The sequence below is a fragment of the Cimex lectularius genome, unplaced genomic scaffold, assembly GCF_000648675.2.
Source record: "Cimex lectularius strain Harlan isolate CLEC.00 unplaced genomic scaffold, Clec_2.1 scaffold272, whole genome shotgun sequence".
Taxonomy (NCBI): Eukaryota; Metazoa; Arthropoda; class Insecta; order Hemiptera; family Cimicidae; genus Cimex; species Cimex lectularius.
In genome coordinates this window covers 24,937-46,502 of record NW_019392910.1, presented here as the reverse complement: position 1 = coordinate 46,502, position 21,566 = coordinate 24,937, and the positions used below count along the sequence as shown (strand labels likewise).

General features: G+C 32.9%; 2 protein-coding genes across 6 annotated transcripts in view; one reads left to right on the top strand and one right to left on the bottom strand.

Annotated features, from left to right (window-relative positions):
* Window positions 1-21,566, top strand: part of LOC106669126 — a 56,790-nt gene that overhangs the window by 13,478 nt on the left and 21,746 nt on the right. Inside the window, exon 1 of one of the 3 annotated variants that reach the window (XM_024229268.1) lies at window positions 21,097-21,303. The exons of the other annotated variants lie outside the window; for them this stretch is intronic. The gene's annotated coding sequence lies outside the window, so the exon portion shown is untranslated. Of the gene's footprint in view, window positions 1-21,096; window positions 21,304-21,566 lie in introns of those variants that run through there. 3 annotated transcript variants of the gene reach the window in all.
* Window positions 1-21,566, bottom strand: part of LOC106669125 — a 76,471-nt gene that overhangs the window by 46,447 nt on the left and 8,458 nt on the right. The window lies entirely within an intron of this gene.

Sequence of the window (21,566 nt, the reverse complement as noted above, 5' to 3'; positions counted from 1 at the left end):
GTTTTCTTGTTATGTGTAAAAGCTTTCAGACGTAAAAAAAAATTTAGATAATAAAATTGTATCTTATCTTTTGTAGATTTGATGTAATTGGATAGGCCAGATGTATAAATTATCTATTCAAAAATTTAAAAAATTAACATTTAATTATTCGACTCGTTATTATAATGGTGTTATTCTTTCAAAGTAGGGGTTCAATGAAAAATCATTATTTGCAATATTTCAGTTTTTAATTTATGGCTAATTCATTTAAATTTTATAGACATATATTTATGGTTTCTGCTTAAGCAATTTTTATTTTTAACTTCATTAAAGGCCTAAACACTTCAAAGACCAACAAAAAATTATTAATATTTTAAGTGGCATAGTAGGAACTTATTTTTTGCGATGCACATATAGCTTCACTAAAAAGTGTTGCACTTTGGAATTTTGGTTTATTTTTTGTTAAACCAACTATGTTTTATATTAAGCAATTATTTTTTATAACAAACTATGAAGCCATTATGAATTAAATAAACCTTGAAAATATGAAAAAACACACATCTAAAATGTTTTCTTGCAAGTGGGGGTTAAGCGTAAGTTTCACTTAATACAAAAGTTTTATTGTGTTAAGCAAACAAATTACAAGTTTTGTCATTACCTTCGTCAAGAATAGTACAAACTAATTTATTTTTATCCCGCTATTAATACATGAAAAAACTCCTCGAAGTCATAAAAGCATTAACAGTGAGGAATTTTGTTATTTTAAGTTTAAATTTTTTTTCAGGTAACAGTTTGACATCATCTGGTAGATTGATAACAATTTTATAGCCCAATATTTACATGAGTTTTTACATCTTTTAAGGTTCAGCCGCTCGGGATAATAGAAGTGGGCCATTCCATGGCTCTATATAGAGAGCTTGTAGGAATGCCGCCTGATTTGTGTTTAAGCACGGCAGAGGCAGCGAGAATCTGGGATTCCTGTTCAGGGACACAGGGTTGTTTTACTGCAAATAATGCTTTATAGAAATCTCGTTTTATTGCACGTTGGTATCGAATGTATTTATTAGAGTAAATGTTTAGTGTTCGATGGACGATGGCGGAATATTACATTCCTTATCGACCCTCAATTATGGTCAAGTAATATATGTGGAGAATCATGGAGAATAACAAGTACTTTATCACCTTGAGTGAATAGCATGTAAATAGGAAAGAATATATTTAAGAATGAGTAGGAGGGTTGGAATTAGAGACTGACTGCGTGGGGCTGAAATTTTTATCTCTTGTTAGCCCCTGGAGCTCAACGTCGGTGGCTGGACACATAATACTGAGGTCAGACCCTGGACTCCAACAGCCGGGGTGGATTCGCGAGGTCTGCCGGAAATCTATAGTAAAGTGGATAAAAGCTGGAAGTGTATGGACAAGCAGCAGCGCTGATTTTGTGCAAATTAGTAATTTCCAAACATTAAAAATGTTAAATAGGGTGTGTTACCACCTCTTGGTTAATTTCACAGTTTAATGTTTTTTGGTATTGAATGGTACTCGAGAGTAACATGCAACAAAAACGGAATCAGTGTACTGGTTGTAAATTAATGAAATCCCATAGTTTTTAAGATATAAATATGTTTGTGTATAAGATGAAAGGTCAACCGAAATACTGGATACTATTTGGGGGACAGTACGTTGCCCTGAGGAACACCAGCATGGATTTGCTTGTACTCGGAGAAGGAATTGCTTTCCATGTCCCGGAGAAATCAATCAGTGAGGTAGCTATGAAGCCTGAGATATAAGCTCATAATTCATCAAATCCATCTTAGAAGGTAAAGAAAAGGAGAAGAGGACGACCTTCAGAGATGCCAGACACAGTAACTTTATTCAAGAATCTTCACCAAATCAACCTCTTCGCTATAATTAAACGGGTAAAACTCAGACAGTGATTGAGATATAAACCGGTGACTGACATCTGAGAAAGCACCTGCATAACACGGATATATTTAATAATGACCTAATTTGTAGATTATTAAGAGGAAGAAACTGTCACTCATCATCTTCGAATGCGAATCAACCGCACAATGAAGTCATAAACTAAGGTACGAAGAAGTCACGGGGAAAAATTAAAATCAATGTCCTACTACTTCTTAAGCGAAGAATTGAGTCAAGTAGGAGAAGTTCAATAAGCCAGAAGGTGCTTACAAAACCATCGATTCCTATTATTCCCTTATTATCATTATACCATCATGATGATATGGTCGGCGGAGGGAAGGATGTTCTTGACCATAAACAGCAAGCCCGAGAAGCTCAAGATCAAAACCTGGCTATCAAGAAATGCCCCAAAAGCGGACTGCCCCAAATCAAAGGGGAAAGAGATAATGTCTATAACGCTGTGATTTTGGATTGAAAATTGGAATGAATAGCAGAGAAAAAAATAAATCTATAGTCCGGAATCATATCGCTAAAAACGATAGTACCTTATCGGCTTAATCAGGTAGTGATTTAGGAGTGTATTCAAGCTATAGAAAATAGGTTGTACAAAGCACCTTACAAAATTTAGAAGTAGTAATGACAAAAGTATATTTTCGTTGAGTTTAGATGTTGATGGTTTATCGAACAGAAGGTAAACAAACATTAGGAGGGAGGGATAATGAGATGAAGTTACTATTTTTTAGTTGAATCAGGCATCTAATTACGGTTTCTTTGTTTTTCATTTATCTTCTATATAAGTTTAAGTAATTATTTATCTAATACGAGTAATGGAATTTAAAAAGAAAATAAAGTTAAAGAAATAACAGCTTCACAGTTTTGTATGGAAGGACATGGAAAGGAAGATAGAGAAGGCCTCTCTAGGAGTCTAGGCAATATTTAACGTATTCGGGAAATAACATTACCAAAAAATCACAATCCTTAACCCCAGTATATAAATGTCCGATGATGTCGATAGAATAGACAAATTTCGGCTTTACTAATTTAACAAGGTGGCCGTGCGAGTTGTTGTTCAGCGATTTTATCACAATTGACCATCACTGGGTCCGCCTATTCTGTGCCCTTTGCTACCCGGTCACGATTGTGGCTGGAGATAGAAATCGTTGATTAATTTAAGTTATTGTATTCATCAGATGATATTTAAAAAAAATGCGACGAGTAAAGAACCAAAAAGTAACAAAGATAATGAATGATACAAACTATGGTTGTTGAATGAATTAGTATACAAATCAATATTATTTGTACTTTGAAGTCCGACAAAACGTTCGAGTAAACAAAAACCCTAAACTTTACTGAGATACTCAGATAAATAGTTTATGCTTTGCCTACTCAACTAACATCAACATCCCTTTTGTCCAGAAACACGATGCGTTCCACACTTCCTTGAGCGTTGAAACCCAATTCTATTCACATTTCATTAAAAAAGCTTGATAAACAAGGTGATAATGATTAATTTTATAATTTTAAGAGTTAAATTTTATACATTTATATAATGTTAAGGCAAAAAAAAAGTTGGATTCTCGCCCTTGGCCAACTGACCACCCCCTCCCGCACCCTTCGTTCATAATGGACTTTCAGCTAAATTTTGAATTCAACGAATGTTTTATGACTTTGCCTCTTGAGTCACAGTTCCGTGCTCTGACTGCCGAAAGTCAAGTTGGAGGGGCCCCAAGTCTGGAAACCTTCGTCCAGGGCTATTTTGAGGCCGTTTGTCAATTTGTTTGATACTTTTGCATAAAGTACGGAATCCAGTCCAAGTCCTCTGGCCCACTTCTTTAGTCAAAATGAGTCACATAGTAGTTTGGTGAATAACAGTTTCTTGTGGAATGAATGGACAAGCCTTCCTCCTCCAATTGTTACAATAAAAAAAGGTGTTTTATTATGGTTCTAAGGATATACATTAATACATCCATATGTTTGGCTTATAGTTTTGGCATTAGTGGCATTTTTGTTTTATTTTTTACAGTTCTGCAGTTCATATATACATTGAAAAGTATTAAGATATCAAATAATTAATAGAAACAGATGTAATAGAAGTGATGTAAATATCCATTACTATATCTATCTATACATAACTCGAACTAGTACACAAAATGATATGTAGCATCCTTATTATTAATAAATTTCTAATTAATAAATGTTTAATTAAATATGAGATCCGTAAAAGAATATTCTCCATTATTTTGAACCATTAATGAAATGTAAAAAAGAAATATATAGTACAACAAAAACAACTCTTTCAGTTGTAAAAGTAAATGAATATTTGATATCTTTCCTTCACCCACTCTTTTTATGGTATTATCTCTCTTTCTCACTGTTTCTTTATTTGCTGTTCTCTTGTCTATATATTTATCTTCTTGTCTCTTTCTGTTTTTTCACTCTCTTTTATATCTCACGTTGTTTCTTTTTCTTATTGTTCTATCATCTTTTTCACTATCTCACTGTCCTCTCTTTCTCTCTCTCTCTCTCTTTCTCTCCCTATTTATGTCACTTTCTTTCGCTTTTAAACACACTCTTCTTCTTGCTCACTCTATCTCTATGGATTTACCTTTGATTCTTTTTGTTTCTTTATCTGCCTGTATCTCCTCACTCTCTTTCTAGGGTTCTATATTGTCTCACTGTTTAAATTGCAATTCTTACTCACTTCTCTCTCTTACTCCGCTGTATCTTTCTTTTTCTTTATTTTTACATGCCTGTCTCTGCCTGTCTGTGTGTCTGTCTCTCTCCCTCACACACACACACACACACACACACACACACACACACACACACACACACACACACACACACACACACACACACACACACACACAAATATCGCTATTGTACCGACGCAGAGCTTTCGACGATATATTTCGTCTTCTCAGGGTCTACAGAGAATAATCTTAATTAATTTTATATTCATACAGAAAAATCACAAATTTTTGACAACTCACCTAAATTTTGACTATATACCTGTTAGTTGTATATCGGTATGAATGTAAAATTAATTATGATCTCTGTAGACCCTGAAGAAGACGAAATGTATCGTCGAAAGCTCGGTATTGGTACAACCCTAATCCACGAGACTATTATAATATTGGCTTTTATGGTATATTGTGCATGTGCAATATTGAGTACGCCATTTATGTAATCAAACTCACAAACGCACGCATGGGGGTACGTGGATGGTGAACCTGTATTTTTCCATCAATTTCTCAGTTTATGTAGTCATATCTCTTTCTCACTCTCTCTCTCTCTCCCTCTCCCTCTCTCTCTCCTGTGTAAGTTTCAGTGATTCGCCTAGAAAAATTTATTAAATTATGATTATTCTGAGATCGTGAGATGCGGTCTGGTGCAACGTAGGTTTTAGAAAAACATTTTCTTTATCGTGCCAACGTTTCAATATTTATTGAGATCATCTTCAGGGCCTGGGATTTATAAACATTGTTTAAATTTTACAAATACATGTAGGATGTGAAAAAATGAATTTATACAATGCTAGAAATTTTTAGATTCAACAAAACGAATTTATAAAATGCTAAAAAACTTTAGATTTAAAAAAATGAATTTATACAATGCTAGAAAATTTTAGATTAAAAAAATTTATGAATTTATTAAATTTATTTTTTTTTATCTAAATTTTTTTAGCATTGTATAAATTCATTTTTTTAAATCTAAAATTTCTTGCATTGTATAAATTCACTTTCTTCCACATCCTACTTGTATTTGTTAAATTTAAACAAAGTTTGTGAATCCCAGGCCCTGAAGATGATCTCAATAAAGATCGAAACGTTGGCACGATAAAAAAATGCTTTTCTAAAACCTATGTTACACCAGAGCGAACTCACGATCTCCGAATAATCATTGACTAACGGTCACTAAACATAACACATTATTAAATTATATTAACTAAATTTGAACAAAGTGCGAGTATAGTTTTTGCTTTTCCGGTAACAATGAACGCGAAAAAGGAATCGTAAGTGCTACATGCTGACAAAGCCCCTTTCGTTTCGATATTTGCTAAGGTCCAATGCAAATCATCGGTCATCCATTTTGTTTTTTCATTTTTAATATGATAATTTTCTATCCCATGTCAAACACGGTAGGGAGATCAATATTTGAGGAAATTCTCTTATACGTGTCGATGCATATTTTTACAGGAGACAACACCTTATGAAAGGAAAGGACCTTGGTTTTATTTGTTGACGAACGGTATTCAAATGCCAATTTGCCAAAATGAACCTCGTTTCATTTGAGCTGTTCAAGTACGTAAAAGACACGCGGAGAATTTTGATCGGACTGCTGTGTGCAAAAAATCTCGAAAAACCCTGGAAGTTTCGAATTGTCAATAATCTTACGTTGCGCGCAGCGTCGTCCTTCAAACATGAAATAATTTCAGAAATCAAATTAGTCTCTGTAACTAGAGTTTTGACAGAATTCTCCGTATAAGATACACTTTATTTTTCTGATAACAACATCAACAAACTCAAAGCACAACCTGCGTACTTTTTAATGCTGCCACAAGGTACTAAAATGGTTTTAAAGAAACGTCTAACCAGGACAATTAGTGGCGAACAAACAGTTACAGTGCTTACTTTTCAACGGAAATAATTATATATTTCCTTTTGTAACCACAACTACACTTTCGAATTAACATAAGAAAAACAGTGGTATAGTGAACGGTTCTTTCTCAATCAGCAACATAAAATCAAAGTTGATGCCTAAGAAAAACGGACGTGAGATTAATGCAAAATGAATGTCAAATGAACAATTGAAATGTTGATACTTAAAAAATTGTGTACATAAATACTATTTTATTGGAGTGGAAGAAACGCTATTTAATCTGTCTTCACTGGGTAGCTATAAAAGTCTATATATCATGTAATTTTTAGTTACAATAAAACCGATGAAATTTTACATGGAAATAATCTATGATGTTTACAGTATAGACATGAAAATTTTCAAAATAAGGATTGTAACAATCGTAACATTTCAATTTGTTTTTAACTTTTACAACGTATAGTTGACGAATCTGTAAACAATTTGAACTGTCGAAAGTTAAAACAATTTAAAAAATTATATAATTCATTGTTTTACATGTAATATTCTGTTTTCATATATTTTCAGTAGCTTGAAAACACGTGGAACTTTTTAATGAAATTGTCATAATGTTTATTGCAATCACAGACTTAGTCAACGTGCCAATAACGACACTCAAATCATACACTAAACGTAAAATTGTTCAAAATTTTATAAATATTCGTTATAAATGGCAGGAGAATTAAACTATGTTATTCTTTGATTCGTTTTGGCAAAGATAAGATCGTTTGACTATACTATAATCTTTTGACTGTAAAATCAAATATGAGCGATTCTTTCGAAAGATTTATTAAGATTGATTAAAGATGACTTGAAAAAATAGTAAAATGCGTAAGCAGTGAATAGAAGGCCAAGTGGCTCGACCGGAAGTTTGTTGAAAAGGACGTCTTTGAAGGTGATCAGCAATTAGGGATTAATAGCGAGACTATTATACAAGATGATATTCAACATCTATGAAGAGTTTCAAAATCAAATTGCCCCATTCTGGTCAAAAAGCTTAAAGTAATGGTTTTAAACTGCAAATCCCGTTTAACGCATTCAAAATTGACTGGGAGACTGTTTTGCCTCATCCAACTTATATCCAGAACGTCTGTCCCAGGCGAATACATAATTTGCAGGAATAAAAAAATATGAGGAAGATGGAACCAAAAAGTACCACCGCCACCCAAATTTAAAGTACGAGTATTTGTAAAAATGGTGGAAAACACTCTCTCTCGCTCCTTTATCTCGTATATTTATGTTTTTTCTTCGTTTCTTTATCTCTCTATTCTGTCTCGCTCTATATTTATTAAACGAAATATCATTTCTTCGAATCTTTATTTTTATTATTACACGTTATTATCATTATTTTTTTACTTTATTTATTTTCATCTCAACTGTTCAACTTGTGAGAGTGACGTTACTGGCATTGGCAGCCTCTCTGGATAAATCATTCAAGAAGTCCCTGATCCATATTCTCTTCGGTCTACTATGTGGTAATTGTGGGGAACGGACTAATTGTATTTGGGTGATAGTGTGATTTTGTAATTACTGTGAGAAGTCTGTAAGATGCTTTGACGGATGAAAAAAACAGTTGACATGTACAGATCTCTGTGAAGTGAATTATTGTTTATATAAGAACGGGCAGAAACAATCAGTCGTAAAATATTTTATTGAAAACTATGTAATCTTTGAATATCGGAATATCTGGCCGATCTATAAACTTGACACCCAGGTGCATCCATGCAGGTCACATGTCGAAAATTTTGTTTTTAATGGTAATTTTGATTGGCGATTCACTAGGTAATAAAGCATTTTCAATCGTTTGTTGTCTTTTTTCTTTGTTGTTTTTGTCCTTTTCAAAGTGCACCTGTCTCTCTGTCATTAACTCTTTGCTTCTCTGACACTCTTTTCGCCTCTCTCTGAGTTTTATTTTCTGTTCATCTTTACTCTCTCTCTCTCCCTATCTCTCTCTGTCTCTTTCTTTCTCTTTCTTCCTTCCTTTTTCTTATTCATTGTTTCTTCTTTCTCCTTTTCTCTCGGTCAGTAAACTTTTAAGTCTATGAGCCTTTTTCTGTTTTACTCTCTCTGACTCTCCACACACACTCATACTTTCTCTCTATTTATAGTTGTAGTAGAATAATATTTATTTATTAATTTATTTTCTTTAAATTTAATTCGGAGACAGGTCAATATGAACTAAATCTATGAATTTTATAAATGAAGCGTTTCAATTAAGTTCAATTCAATTTAGTTTCTTTCTCTCTTGTTCTTTTTTCTTTCGTTTTCTTACTCATTGTTTCTTCTTTTCTCTCTGTCATTACTTCTTTCCCTCACGGTTACTCTACGTACCTATCTCTATCTGTCTGTCTGTCTCTCTCTCTCTCTCTCTCACCCCCTCCCTCCCTTCCACCCTTCATCACTCCTATTATCTTTGTCTCTCCATTTTCTATCTCTCGCTTTCTCGTTTTTACTCTGTGTTGTTTCTTTTTTCTCTGTCACTATTTTTCTAGCGTTTGCTTTTTTTAGTAAACACCGAAAGAAATTGTTCAATATTAAAAAAATATAAATATATAATGTAACTTTACATCCAAAAGAATGAATTTGTTAATTTAAATTTTACAAATATATGTAGGATGTGAGAAAATGAATTTATACAATGCTAGAAATTTTAGATTCAAAAAATGAATTTCTACAATGCTAAAAAACTTTAGATTAAAAAAAATTTATTTATACAATGCTAGAAAATTTTAGATAAAAAAAAATGAATTTATACATTGCTAGAAAATTTTAAATTAAAAAATTTATGAATTTATTAAATTTTTTTTAAATCTATTTTTTCTCTCTCTACCTCCCTTCCACCCTCCTATTATCTCTGTCTCTCCATTCTCTATCTTTCCCTTTCTCGTTTTTACTCTGTGTTGTTTCATTTTTCTCTGTCACTATCTTTCTAGTGTTTTCTTTTTTTAGTAAACACCGAAAGAAAAAGTTCAATATTAAAAAAATATAAATATATAATGTAAATTTTCATCCAAAAAAATAAATTTGCTAGTTTAATTATCTCGGAGTTTAATTTTTCATTTTACCATAAGTTCCTTAAAGACCCTGCCCTATTTCAGAACAGTATCATAATAAAACTGATGTGAAAAATCTTAGAGAGAGGGTGACATTTTATGCAAAAACCTTAGGAGGCGTAATAATTTTTTAAATTTGTTCTATGCGGGCATAGTTTAGCCATTTAATGTTCAATGGGTCAAATTATGTGCACGAAAGTTCTCCCTTAAGCTCACTTCCGATTAAAGGCTTTCACAATTTTCTAAAAAATAATACTTCTTAGAAAAGTACAAAAGTAGAGAGAAAGTTTGACTCTATGAATCATTCAATTATAATATTGATTGCCAGCCAAGAACTGATTTTTCGAAACAAAATTCGAATATTTATTGTACCCAATGAAGACTCGTGTGGAAATATATCTAATTTATTGATGAGAGAGTTTTCCCCCAATTTTTGAGCCAGTGTGTTGGCGCCAAGTCCCTACTTTTGGGGAAAGGTTTGTCGAAATTATGCCGTGATAATATATGCAATAAGAATTCTTCGGGCGTTTCGACATCTGGGAAGCCGGTTTTTCTAGGGCCGATAAGGATCCAGCAGTCGCCGCCTGTTATTGCTCTAGATCAAACTAAAAACCGCCTTTTTTGCCTTGGGATTGCATCCGAATTTGAACACAAATCGATATTTCAGATTTAGACTGGTGATTTATACTAAACGGTCCAACGGTTAGGATGTTTAGCAAACGATTTCCATTTTTTACCAATTAAAAACAAAAAACAAGAAGTGCTATTTGTATAAGCAGTATGGAGGATAAAGGACTTTGCCTAGAGGGATCGCTTTAATAAGTTTTTATAAAATGCTAACCATGAACTTTTCAGGTAGCATTGTTGTACTATGATTCATAATGGACCAACTATTGTTCTGTTTTCATAAAATCATACACTATAGCTGGTAACACTTGCTAAAAATATATACGCAGGTTTTTATGTAATATAAAAAAGCCTATAATGACGGTTACAATCATCTGAGAATAAATGTTTGCATAAAGAATTAATTATCTTCAATTTACGTATTTATTTTTCAGTAAGTGGTCCGTTATCAGAGGTCATGGAACAATTATCTTTCTCAGATCGCGTTTTTACGAAGGTTTTGTATTTGTACTCATCGATAACTTCGTGGTTCGTGGAGTTTTCTTGCCGTAAAATCAGCAGACGCCCTACTTTGCTTGGTTGTTAAACCAAATCCCATTAAAGATTTTTCGTGTGGATTGAACTTTTTATAGAGTTATAATGACAGACGTTCAACCACCACTACATCACTATGGATCTTATTTGATACTTAGACTTGAGTATGCGCGTTTTTGTTTGTGCACGTCGCAGCTTTTTCTGTTATGTATATATTATTTTTTAATGATATACATATAGATTCTGATCTGAGAGTTGGTGCATGCTGAACCGGTACTGTGGTTCACTTATTGGGCCTATCTTTGTTGTGTTTGTTGAACTGATCAACGCGTTACGACAGTGCGCCATCTTCAGTGATGAACTCTCGGTAAACTACACCCGCGAGTGAAGACTGACCCAATAAGTGATCCAGTGCCGGTTTAACATATTTTTAACTGTTTGTTTTATGTGTTTGTAGGTGTTCTTGAAAACAAAAACATGAAAATTAAGCTTGGAAGTCAATTTATTTTATTTTTAGAAAGAAAATTGTGTGTTTGCTCGAGCTGTTAGTTACTTTTCATGACCAATGGCGTACAGTTTGCATAGATGAAGATATTCTTTTAATCCCGATTCGGTGCACAAATCAAAAGTTATTAAATTCGTAATTTGATCTTGCCTCTTTCAATAACACGTTGGCCTCGACGAGAGACGTTATTTTCTCCCTGCCCTGCTTGTTTCTATCTTTCTTTTTTATTTATTAAGAGGCTGACAGACGGTGGATCAAATTTCAAAAATTACAAGTCCTTCTTCCCGTGTCAATTTTGAAAGAAGTAATCATTCGTTGGAAAAAGGAGTCAGGAAATCGAACGAGGAGACCGACCGTGGATATCCTTGTGATCGTGATCACCTGCCGGTAGATTCCAAGACGAATCGTATAATTACAGAGCACATAGACTTTGAACATCACGACCATCAAAGCCGACTTTCAACGTTTGATTTTCAAAGGATTCAAATAAATGGCACATGGTGAGAAATACGACAGACAGAAACTGGAAGGGAAATTAATTATATATTTTTTTAGAATTTCATGATTTTTTATGCGATTCTGTGGCCAATCAAACATCTTTCAGCCATGTTGTTAATCCTAAAGCTAACAACAATGAGAAATTTTGATTTCACTGTAGTTTATTTTGACAGCTTCATTATCATTCTAAACAACCTTGTCCCACATTTTATCCTCCTCTTCTAATCTTAAAAACAAACAAATCTCTATCTTTCGAGTGTTTAGCGTGGAATATTTTTCTATATGTGTGTTTCAAAAACTTTGTTACAAACCATAATTTATTAATTAGAAAACTCTTTCAAACATCCGGATGAAAGATGTTTTTCTTGTATTTGCAACTGTATTTTAAAAAATATTACCAGCTTGGGAAACGTTTCAAAATCGTCGGCCATAAATCGCTTAAAAGTGTACGAATAACTTCAAAAGGACATGTCTTCTGTTGAATGCAGCTTTCCGTGACCGTCTCGAAAGAGTCGAATACTTCGTTTTTAAATGAGACCATCTAGTCCAGAGCAACGGGTCAAGTTCGACCTTTGTCGTAATCTTTTTTTTTTTATTTTTATTTAAATTACTTTCGAGCCTATCAGCTATTTGAATTTATGGCATCGTTAAGCTGTTCCTGGCAAGGACGCTTCAAGGATATCGTCCCGGCCGAAGCAAAGGTTCCATTTTAATTTTACCTGAAACACAGACTTCCCCTTTGCATAAAGACTTAACAACTCAAGAAATATCTTACGATCTACCTCTTTGCATAAAGACTTAAGAAGAAAAGAATTATCTTACGAATGAGAGATTTATATTCCACAGAATACAGAATAATACGATTTTACAGGCATATGTAAACAGATAAGTGCTAATGCCGAGAGGAAACGTTGGTAAAAACATAAAAGCGGAAAACATAACATATCATCAATTAAACAAATCCTTGCAGGTCATAATTTCAAAATTTAGCCAAAAGATCTTAAACATAGGAAATTAATTCAGAAAAGTTATCGATATTAACAACCTATAGTGCACATCGACTACGACGTTTTATACACTTCAAAATTTTAAAATTTTCTACTCAAGAATGTGTGGAAGAGTGTTGCGACTGGACAACTTCTACTAGCTAATAGCTATAAATTTTATCTATTAATTAATGTTAAATTTGTTCTAATAGCTATAAATCTTTATTGTCTGTTGTGAAATCATGGGCAATAATAAATGTTTTGGGATTTAAATTATTTGGCATGGGAGGGAGAGCATGAATGAATCTAATCTATTTTTACATCCAATTCCTCAATGAATTGGATGAGAGAGAGAGAGAAAGAGAGAGAGAGAAAGAGAGAGAGAGAGAGTGAGAGGGAGGGAGAGAGAGAGAGGGAGGGAGGGAGAGAGAGAGAGAAGCAAAGAAAGAAAGATAAGGAGGGATAGAGATAAGAAAATTAGAAAGAGGGAAAAGAAAGAAAGAGAAAGAGTGGAAGCGATAGGATACAATAAGAAAAAGAGAGAAATGGCAATAAGGGCAAGAGAGCAAAAAAGAGAGAGAAAAAAGAAAGAAAAAAGAAAGAGAGAGAGAGAGCTGGGATAAAATAAAGAAAATAAGAGAGAGAGTGAGAGAGTAACAAAAGATGGTATAAACCTAGGGATAGAGCTAAACAGAAAAAGATAAAAAGGGAGAGATAGATAGATAGAGATAGAGATAGAGAGAGAGAGAGAGAGAGAGAGAAAGAGAAAAAGGGAAAGAAGCAAAAAAAGATAAGGAGGGATAGAGATAAGAAAACTAGAAAGAGGAAAAAGAAAGAGAAAGNTAGAAAGAAAGTTGAACCATAGAAAGTGAGGTTTTTTTATGTTTTAAACTTTTCTGTTCTTTTTCCATCCAGCTTTGGATTTGCCTCATACATTTTTTATTCATAAGTAAATTAGCATCGCCAGAGCACTACTTTTGTCAGCATGAGACAGTCGGCTGGTCGACTTTAACGTCTGACCGACAGTTTACGGTTATGGGCTTTCGTGCAATTTCAAATTGTTCAGCCTCCAATCCTTATGATTTAGCCAGCAACAGAGTAAAACACAATTTAACTTTAATTTACTAGAAAAAAAAAAATTTTTGCTACTAAAAATAAACACCAAGATTTGTTGACTAATATGTTTTTAAATAATTGCTTGACTCCTTTATTTTAATGACTCTACAAATCAGTGTCAATATTATATATGTATATATTTGTTTAATATGCTATATACAACTCCATTCTTATAGTTTTACTGTATCTGTTTTCCAACTTTAATTTTCTTTTTGTTTTTCCTTTTTCAAGACATTTCGTTTATGTTAATTGATAAAGTGATTTTCATATAAAAAGATCATAATATAATTAACCACATGATTTACAATAATTGGTGTCATCTAGATTTTGTGTCTGTACTTGGATGATTATTATTTCTGACTAGTCACATGAATTTATTTTAAATTTAAGAATCTGGGTGTGGTAGCAAGTTAGATCTAATTACGAGTGAAACAAAAATTTTGCTTCCTCACTGAATACGAAGGTCTTTAAAAGTCATGAAGTTCACGATTATTTTTCTAGTAGTGGTCGTTTTTCATTGGTATTGCTTTTAATCTGTCGAGTTGATAACAGTATTTTGTCCAATTAACAAGGAAAGTATGAAGTAAGCCCTTGAAATGCAATAATTGGGCTTGGTTCTCTTTCTATCTAACAAATCTTTCATCAAAGAAACAAGGAAATTATGACAAATTTAATGGGTAAATATATCTGTAAATCTTATATTTTCAAAAAGATTTTTAAACGGCAATAGTACTTTTATTTCCAATTTAACCTGTCCTCAATCTGACTGCATATCGCCTAGGATTTTTCACCCAGTCATCACGCTCTGACTGAAATAGCGTCAAAATGATAGTTCATCATTCAAATCAGTTTTTTTTTTGGCGAAAATTATTAGCTCTGAAACTTGTCGGCAAATACCGTGCACGAATTTACAAATTGTACATGTAGTGAAACCTGCAATTAGCCAAGTGCGATTGCACATACTGCATGCCACTCCGCCATGATGTAAAGAAATGCTAGGTTCATTTTTAATTGGCCATTTATTAAATAGCCCTTGTGTCCTGGTTTCGAAAATTTGTCAGTATTTTAAATATTAGCAATATGCATTGGAAATTGTTTTTATGATGTTCGTTTACAGACGATTTCTCTGCAATTTTTGAATTAGCACTTCAATTTGTTTTACATATTTAAGTGGACTTAATACTTAGATACTTGACACTGATTTCTTAATTATAGAAAATTGGAATAATTTTTTTTTTCACCATTTCACTCTAAATAAATAATTATACGTTAAAAACACGAAAATTTATTGTGATCCTATGTCGTAAAATATTAGACGCTAGACTGAGCGTTCTTGCCAATGGGCCCCAGGAACGATGAAATTTAAAAAAAAACTTTCTGTTTAAAAAAATGAATTTCAACGATATTATAATGTATCATTCCATTGGTACTATTAGGTAATATGTATAAGAAAGTCAAATCTAAGATTACATTAAATGGGATTAATAGTATAAGAAGTTAGAAAAACGAAAAGACCCTTTCATAATAGTAGGCTTGTTTTAAAGCACACTAATAAGTATTTTTACAGCAAACAAAAATTATAATTTTTTTGGCTAGATCAGGCTGATCAATTTTTTTCAGGAGTCTAGTTTTCCACTTAGATGATTCGTAACCCATCTGAATTTTATCCGATTTCCAACATCGTACAACCTTTGAAAACTTGGATATTTCTTCTTTAAACCTATATCAACAACCTTTTACTTTTATGTAACTTTAAGTGGAAAAAATAAGGACAAAATCTACAAAAACTCTCCAAACGTTTGATTTGATATCTCTGGTTTTGATTTATTTACGCAGACCAGATTTAGATCATTAATAGTAACTAATTAGGTCCTAAATCCCTGTAAAGTTTCACCTGGATCAGTAGAGTCTTTTCATAATTTTTGTGATTTTTAAAACAAAATCGAAGGCATTTGCAGAAAAAAAAATAATTTTCACGAGATTTCTTTATAACCCTTTATTAAATAATAATGTAATCATCAAAAACGCTTATTTTATACTTCTAATTCTTACTTATTAATGGAGTCAAATTTATGCCATTTTGTGCAGTTTTTCATAGGGTCCTAAAGCCATGTGCAGTTCCTTGTAGATCAGTAGTGCCGTTTCAAAAGAGTTACTATTTTTGTAAACAATTGACAACTTGTAGATTGCGTAAAATTTTATAAAAAATAATATTAATTGATTTACCAAAGAATTTATATAAAATGTTGTTGTTTTTGCTACAATATATGACTATCAACAGTATTTTTTGGTAAGAAAATTCTACTTACTTTGCCGCCATTGGCAAGAACTCTTGGATATCTAATATTTTCGTCCGAGTATTACCAAAAAATTTAAGTGATTCCACGTTCAGGGTGATCATCTTTTATATCATCTAGAAGTTTATGGAAATATATATTCAAAATATAATAACATTGTAAAATTTTTTCTATGAAGTCCAATTTTACGAAAGCAATTTAAAAGGAAGTGAATTTCTCCTATGGAAATAAGAAACATACATAATCATTTACAGTGCATACAAATAATATCCAGTCATATAAATAGCTCCATTTTAATTTAAATAATAATAATTCCTTTATAGGAAATAAATAACCAATCTTATAAATTAATTCTATCATTTGATCGATGAAAGCCGGGAAAAGGTGTTTTGACAAAATACCGAAGGAAAAGAATAAAAAAGCAAATTTTCAAACGACGAATAGAACCACTTTTCGACAGGAAAATTGTTGACGCAGAAGAATGAAATATAGCAATTATCAGAATAATAGAATAATCCCCCCAGAGCATGAACCGGAAACAAGGAATTGTTGCCAGATTAAGAATAGGTCATACGCGGTTAACATATGGACAGTTGCTCGTGGGCCAGGTGCAGACAAAGGTTTCTCAATGTGTCCCACATGATTGAAGCTTGTCATGCATTGGCTCCTTATAGGGTGCGAGTGGGCATGTCGCCAGATTTAAAAGGGGTTCTCGGACTCAGTAGCGAGTTTCAGGATCCCCTATTCCTCTTTTTAGGCGAATTAAGAATTTTTTATTTTATACAGCGTTAAAACAAATGTNTACCATTAGACTTTTTTATTTTTTCCCTTCTATTATAGAGAATAGTTTAATACAAATTTGTCTTATAAATAATTTTTCACGTGTATTTTAATTCGTGATAATATCGGTTTGAAACTAACATATATTTTAATTAACCTTATTTAACATTTAATTTTTTACTGACTCGAGAATGAATTTTAACTTCAACTTTATATGAGGTGGGTTGTTTTCATTAATGGCATTATAGAAAATATTCAGAAGCAAACGCATATTGAAATATATAATCTATCTCCGCCTACAACATTATTTAATATACTTAAAAAAAAGTTCCTACGGCTCTTGGAAAGAAAGCTCAGGTAAAGTTAGTAATATTTCTCTAATTTGTATCACCATAAAATATCATGCATCACACATACTCATAGCCTCATTATAATCGTAGATTTCAGATCTGTAGCCATGCTTGTAATAAAATAAAACATTATTTTTTAAATAATTTTGACAATTTTTATTTAAAATTTGATTTCAGTTGTATTTTTGATTATACAAGATAAAGAAGAAATAAGTTTGGCTGTTGAAAATATTGAACTCTTGATTCACTGAATTGTACATATTGTAAAGACACAATTAACAATTAACGAACAAAAAATTTACAAGACTCGATTATACATTGTTAATGCCGGCACAATAAAGGCTGAGGATTGATCGAGTTAAAAAGCGAGACCGACCCGCCCTTGACCCGATGAGCAGGCGGCCTATCTTCATTATGCGAAAGAAAGGACCGTGTGGTGTGTGTACAACGGGGGAATCGCAGTCGTCACAGGAATGCGTCACACCTAGGCGAAAACCGCTCCCACGTCGTTCCTTCGGCCGAACCTCCTCGACGAAATATGCGACGAATGATAAATTGGCTGGGTGAGGCTGTAAAGCCGAGAAAGGGCGAACACACGCGGATCCAAAGGTCGAGGGCCGACCTACAAGGAGTCCTATGTAAGGTGCAACCGGGCCCAAGAGCATACAACTAGTTAATATAAAAAAGATAAATTGTTAAACACCAACAACATGGAAAATGACGGCGATAAATTATTAATAAATTATAAACCCCAAGTATTAATCATTTAACTATATAAGTCCTTATGACTTGCTTAGCCATCTGGTGCCATATTCTTTTCGATTTTAACTTGAAAAAAAAATTGTGTTGACCTACAATTTATTTCGTATTATCTAGTTAGTTGTTATAAAATAATTACAAAAAGCTAAGAAATCGAACGTCTTGGCTTTGCTGTACCATCTTTTTGGATCAGGAGGCTTTAATGATGTCAAATAAATCGCAAAAACCATTCAAATTAAAACAATAAATACATCCTGAAAGTTGTATGTGGTCCAAAAATTCAAAGGACAACGCCAGGATTCGAATATAAGCCCAAATCTATGACAAATCGGGGAGCTCACATTCCCTTTAATAACACAATTTGTATTTATTTGTCTAAGCTATTACCTAAATAATAAAAGTTAACGGCTGTTTATTGTATTAATTTTTTTTAAAATATAAAATTACAATAAATACAACAGAATTCTTAGAGAAAATGGTGGTCAACTTTTACGATTCAGCAAAATATCCTTAAGAAATAAATAATGAAAAATTGCTCAAGTTGATCCAATTTCCTCTATTTGACGATTTTGATTTTATCGTGTAGTTTCCTACTATGCAGGTCAACAATGTGAATTTCTGATGATTTGTGCGATACTAAGTTTCTTTTGTTGAATGTCGGGTCTTTGCCCGTAAATGGTCATAACTATAAGTTCTTTATACGCATATTTTAACCATTCCCTCGGATAGTTTTTTGGCTGGATACACAAATGTTTTTGCGTGACCATTGTGGGTCATATGCTTGGCGTTAAACGCACATAAGTTAGGTTACCATGGTATGGTCAGGGCTGTCGGGTTAAGTTAAATATGATTAAGGACAAGTAAGTTTAGGAATGGTTAGGTTAGGCTAGGATTAGAGACGAGTAATTAGAAATTACTAGGTCTATCTAGAGGTTAGATTAGGTATTGTATATGGACAAAAAGGTTGAGATAGGTTAGGAATGATTAGGTTATGTGTCTGTAAGAGGTAATTACCGTAAAAACAGCAAAAAATAGAAATAAAGAAAAAATCTCCTCATGTTAGGTTAGGTGTATGGATGAATAGGGTTAGGAATGGTTATGTGAAGTCCGTTAAGCTTAAAGAATGGTTAGACTATGTAGTGCTACGGACGGGTTAGGTTTGGTAAGGTTATGGCTATGATTATGAAAGGGTAAGGTTAGGTAGATTTCCGGTTAGGGATGTTGATAGGCGTCACATATCCATATACAGTAATTTTTAGATAAAATGCGAGTGACTTAGACGAGAGCGTTAAGAAAGAGTGTTTATGGAAGTTTGTCCGATCTAATTTTTTATTTTTAAGAAATTTTACGTATCCTGTTGTCTTACAGTTGTGTTTAATGTACAATATAAATCTTAATTTGTATGTTTTTTATATCTTATGATTCTTCCTTCTTGAAGGTGGGATAATAGGTCATCTCAAAAAACCACAACCAGTTTTTATGCACAACGTTTCGGATTTATTTGAATCCTTCCTCAGGTGAGTTAACGCAATGGTTAAAAAAGTGGTCGTCAGTCATTAATATTTTATAACAATTTATTTAAAAAAAAAAAGAGCCAGTGTGGTACTTATTCAGACTAGAAACAAACGTTTTAATATTTTGAAAAATATTTTGTTTTAATAATGTTTGCCTGTTCTTTAGTGATACTGTTACATTCTTATTGGTTTTTGTGTATAAATCAATCTGGAGTTTGCTGACGGTTTTTTAACGCTTAAGTCAAATATGTTTATGCCGTTGCTATATTAAGTTTCTGCAGTAACTGCTATGTTTTTATGTAAGAAGTTCACGTCTGTTGTCAATGTTGCGTCGGTCATAATGACGATGGGCAAACCAACTATAGAGCTTTCGCAGAGCTCACACTCAAGGAAATATTTTTTATGCTCTGTAAATTTATTTCAATGAATATGACAGAAGTGGTTTGTTTATGTTTTATAGTTTGGTTATGGATGGAAACTTATGGTTTGGATTTTGTATGCAGTTAACTTTACATGAGGAACAATATATGCTTTAAATCTGCCATTTTATTATAAAAACTGTGGCTTTTCCTAATAGTAAATCTATTTTATGTTTCCATGTGTTAATAATTCTGCTCTAATCGTTTTGCTGAATGTTTCTTTTCCACTGCAAACCAGATGTCTGAAGGTTGAAATTTATCTCCAAATTGTGCCAGGTGGAAGAATAAGCCAGTCAACTAAAATAACGTGGCACTTAGAAAATAAGTGTTTAGCCTTTTACCAGGAGGAAGTAAATCAGCCGAAGCAGAAACACATCTTGGGTCAACCACAACTTGTACAAACGCAAATAGATCCGTATCGGGGAACGGAAAGGATTGATTTATTGCCGGTTAAATCTATAACTGGTCGGAAATCCGGTTGGAATCCGAGACGAGAAGCTTGTTTCTTAATTAAAACATTAATAATTAAGGTTTACTCGGAATAGTTAATTTTCTGTCCTATGACAGATACAGGCTACAAGTTCTGGCGGTTTATTAATGTTCAGAAATTTCAAAACGTGAAAAATGAAACGTTAATTCAAGAATAATTTGTCATAAGTGTTATAAGGTGCTGGAATAACACGACACGAATAAAATGTTTCTAAAATAGCAGAAAATATTACAAATAAATGTTTAGTTTTTTGTTAGAAATACATACATACACTACTTTTCTTTTCGTTCAACACTTATGCCAATGATTATTTAGAGATCGTGAGATATGTTGAGAGTGTCCATACTAACACGACACACAAGAATGACACATCTACACGGAAAACAACACTTTGAGCCCTGAAGATGATCTCAATAAACGTCGAAACGTGGCACGATAAAGAAAATGTTTTTCTAAAACCTACGTCACACCAGACCGCACCTCACCTTGGCTAACGGTCACTAAACACAACACACTTTTGCCAATATTTCATTGATAATTTCATTTGAATTTTTTAAAAATTATAGTAATAAATCCTTGAAATCGTCTGAAATTCAAGACTTCAGAATTCGAGATTTTTTTTAGGGTCAAATGTTCTGTTCACTTATAAACTAACGCTAAGTTATTAGAAAGAAACGTAAACAAAAATTATGAAAATCTATTTCTTGAATCCGGAACCTGCTCAGATTTTATAACTTACCATAAAAAAACTTCTATCTTTATAGAACAAAGAAAATCGAGTAGCTGCATTTCAGACCTTCCCGCCCAGATGCTCATGGATAAATAGTGACCAGACAAGGTAAAAAATAAATCAAGCATAATCTTTTCAAACCTTTTTAAAAGAAAGGAAGCAAGGTCGCAGACAAATGTAAATTTAATGGTAATCGCTCTGTTTTTCCTCTCGCTCAAGAAGGAGAAGGAAATAGTCTAATTGACACTGGCTCGAAGTTTCATTTAGTGACAGCACCTAACTTCCTCTGACTAATGTTGTCTTGCCGGCTGTACAAAAACGATTAACCGGTCCATTAACCTAAAATTTTAAAGTATTTAGCCATGCTTGCT